Source organism: Cornus florida, unplaced genomic scaffold, assembly GCF_030987335.1.
Source record: "Cornus florida cultivar Cherokee Brave unplaced genomic scaffold, ASM3098733v1 CherokeeBrave_3.0.0_Hap2_Chr01, whole genome shotgun sequence".
Taxonomy (NCBI): domain Eukaryota; kingdom Viridiplantae; phylum Streptophyta; class Magnoliopsida; order Cornales; family Cornaceae; genus Cornus; species Cornus florida.
The window spans coordinates 21,436,259-21,440,058 of NW_026775571.1; the positions used below are offsets into that span (position 1 = coordinate 21,436,259).

Consider the following 3,800-nt stretch of genomic DNA (forward strand, 5'->3'; position numbering starts at 1 on the left):
AGACTTGCAAACATTTAACAGAATTTATTTTAACACGCAGAGATCATCAATATTTTATATGGTAAGAATTTAAGTTCTGGTTTTAATAATTAATTAAACCCTAGAGATTATCTAGGTGCACAGAACACAAGCCAGATGGAAGGAGGAAGAAAAGAACTTGCCTGTAGTTTTAGACTCAAAACTTGTCGCCGTCGTCCTAACTTCTGGAAACCACAGACTACCTTCTAGCCTCCTCTGGTTATGGTCTAATCCACCAAAATCCTCCCTTGGTACTCACTGTTCTTCTCCTTGACAATTCTTACAGTGCCTCCGTTCACAACCCTCTGTGCTAAGAACTTACTTCACGTCTATGTAATCTGAATTATAATTGTAAACCCTAGGCTAAAGCATAATGGTTGTATTTATAGGTTTAACTCTAAAACCCTAATCCTTGTAATTTTAGAGACAGAGCCCTAATTTTAATCCTAGTCGGCCCATAAACAAAACCTATGATTAAATTCTATGTTGATGCCCAAAGGAAACTATGAGTCAATTAATGTATTTAAAAACTCACGTAACTTAATTTTAACATTACAAGAATTATAGTAAGTTAATTTCCTAAGTTTAAAATAGTGAATTACAAATAATACAATTAATAATTTACGAAAATAGACACAACAATTAAGAATTTAAAGAAACCAAATAATGCACATAAAATCAATTTAATTCAAATTTCAAATAAACAAATGAAAAACAATAAAATAAATAAAAATGTGATAAAGACAATAAAATAAATAAAAATGCAATACAATAAATATTAAAAATACCGAGACTATCCTTTTAAAATTAGGGGTATTACAGTCCTCCCACCCCGGATTGTATTGATTGGAATATGGGTTGTTCCCTGGATGAGTGAACGTGGCATTTACTTGTTCTTGAGACTCACTTGGAAAGACTTGTCTAAGAGGATAATTAGAAGTATTGTGAGTGTAGCTAGAACTAGTCCTTCACATTTCATTATGATGATGGGAGGAAGAGGATGATTGATTTCCCGGGTTTTGACTCAAAAGGAATTTTTCAAAACTTTAAGTAAGAGTTTTTACCTTGGTGGTAATTTCCATGGAGATATCTATTTGACATAGATTTTTCCTCCCTCCTATATTTAAATTCTAGCCTATTCTAGAAGATGAAAAACAATGCATTGAATTTTCACTTATGTTTTCAAAAAGAAGTCAAATATCATCTTTATTCTTTTCCAAATAGGTGTCTCCACATGAAGCATCAACCATACCTTTGTGAGTATCGGATAAGCTATCATAGAAGCAATGAATTAGTTGCCACTTAGGAAAGTCATGATATGGACATTTCCATAACAAGTCGTTCAAACACTCCTATGCTTCATGCAAAGGTTCTTCCTTACCTTGGGAAAATTCACAGATGGAAGTTCTCATTACATTAGTTCTACTTGCAAGGTAATTTTTTTTAAGAATTCTTGTTGCAATTGTGCCCAAGATGTGATTATGTTCACCCCCAAGTTATTAAACCAATATATTGCTTTGTCTCAAAGAGAGAAAGGGAAAAGCTTCATTTTTAAGACTTCCTCCGGAACATCCATGATTTTCACGGTTGAACAAACTTCTAAAACCGCGTCCAAGTGTTTATTTGGTTCTTCATTGCTCAACCCATAGAATAGGGGGCACATTTGGATGGTTGAAGCTTTAATCTCAGAATGGTGAGCCCAAAAGTTTGGTAAACAGATGCATGTAGGTGCATTGTATTCATTTGGAGTGTAATGATCCCTAAAGACCATTGGAGGATTGGGAGGATACACCACATGACCTTGAGGAGGGTAAACTACTTGAGCTCCTAGAGAGATTTGCACAAAAGGATGTGGTTGCATTCCAATGGGTGGTGGAACCACATTTGGTCTTGGCATTCTATGAGGTTGTTGCACAACATTTTGTTGTTGAACTCCTAGAGCTGGTGGCACCACTTGAGGTTTAACATACCTTGAACAGGATTTTGTTCCTCCATTGAGTTTGTGGGATGGTCAAGAATGGTAAGAATTCTTCTACCTCTTAATCGCTGAAGGGGAAATTCAATTTCGTGATTGATGACTTCCGTGCCAACACACAAAAATGTGTATAAAAATTTTAGAGAGCGTCAAGTGGGCATCATATTTAAAATTTATAAAACCACTAGACACTTATACTATGTAGTATGAAGTGAGAAGGGATCACCCCAAGAGATTGAAAAGGTTACTTGGAATTAAACTTGGATTAGTAGATTAATTGATTGAAAGAGGTTTTGGTTTGGTGTGATTAAAACTACAATTAAACTTAAAAACATGCAAATTAAAACAAGCTAAATTAAGTAAGGTCTAGAGAATAGGAGAGAGGTCTTAGGGCATAGGAATCACCGCTAAGCTTGTCTCTAAACCACTAGTATTCATCTTTTGTAACCCAAATATGTGTTACCAATTGCAACAATGAGCATGGATATCAACTATAAGCATGAATTGTCCACTTAACATCAAATAAACTTGGATGTAGCACAACTCATCAAGTTAAAGAATAAAACATCCAATTAATCCACAATTGTAACACACATTAATCTAGAGAATCATACAACTTGTAACAATAAGCATGGATTGTCTACCTATCTAGGAATTTAAATGCAATTACACTACAATTAAACTAAGACAATGAAATTAAAGCAATTAAACTAAAGTTGTAGCACAATCCATCAAGCATAGGTATTACCCATCATATTAATCAACAAGTATATCAAATGAAATCCATGCATAGGCATCACTAGATTCCCAATTTAATAACACATAGACATGCAATTAACATAGAAAAACTAGTATAGAGATGAAATCCTCAATTAATTACATATAGACATGCAACTAATCTAGAGAACTAAAAGGAAGCATTCAACCACAGATAAAATCATGGAAAAACCAAGATTCATATATTCACAAGGCTATATCATTCCTTACAACAATAGATTCCCTAAAAGGACAAGAGCTAGGATTTATAGAACAAGCCTAGGGCTCTTCCGAGCCCTAAGATGGTGTTTAGCCACTCATGGAAGAGGTGGATGTGATCTTGGAACCCTCATGGGCTAACCCCAAATATAGCTCAATCTTCTTCCTCTTCGTCTTCTTGGTAGAAACCCTAGATGATGATGATCTTGCCTCTTTTCTTTCCAAGAAACCCTGATCTAGAGAGAGAATTTCTATGTGTAAAATTTTCTAATGAGTAAACAATTGGTGAACCTTTATAAAATGGTTCATTGTACTTTATATGCAAGCTTCTTAGAATGCAAAACAAGTTAGAAATTGGCCTTCTAATTAGTTTAATCTCGCAGCCACTTGGTAGGTGAAGTTCGGGCGAGGCCGAGAAAAAAACTGGTCACTGCAAGCAGAGTTGTGATCGATCATAGATTTTTGCGATCGATCGTCAACTTCTGCAATTGATCATATCTAATGTGGCAGTTTATTCTTGACAACTGGCAATCCTATCCACTAAGCTGGCGCTGACGTGGCACTGCGAACAATCGCAATTGGCTGCAATCAATCATAAGTTTAAATGAATGATGATGTGGCAACCTTATCCAATACTAACGTGGCTACGAATGATGACGTGGCCTACGATCGATTGTGAAGAATCTGCCATCGATCGTGGATGCTCCAGTACAATTTTTTAAACTTTTTTTGAATTTTCTACTTGATTCTAAAAAGGCTTTAAAGGACTGTTTTTAGCCCGTTTGAACCTTATTGACCTAAAATATATAAAAGCAAGAATTAGAACTAAAAC

The 3,800-nt window shown here is 35.1% G+C and overlaps 1 non-coding gene across 1 annotated transcript; it reads left to right on the forward strand.

Annotated features, from left to right (window-relative positions):
* The first annotated feature begins 1,326 nt into the window (after positions 1–1,326).
* LOC132284393 (small nucleolar RNA R71) lies at positions 1,327–1,433 on the forward strand. The gene has a single exon (XR_009472262.1). It is a non-coding gene; the product is annotated as a small nucleolar RNA R71 (small nucleolar RNA).
* Positions 1,434–3,800: the final 2,367 nt, after the last annotated feature.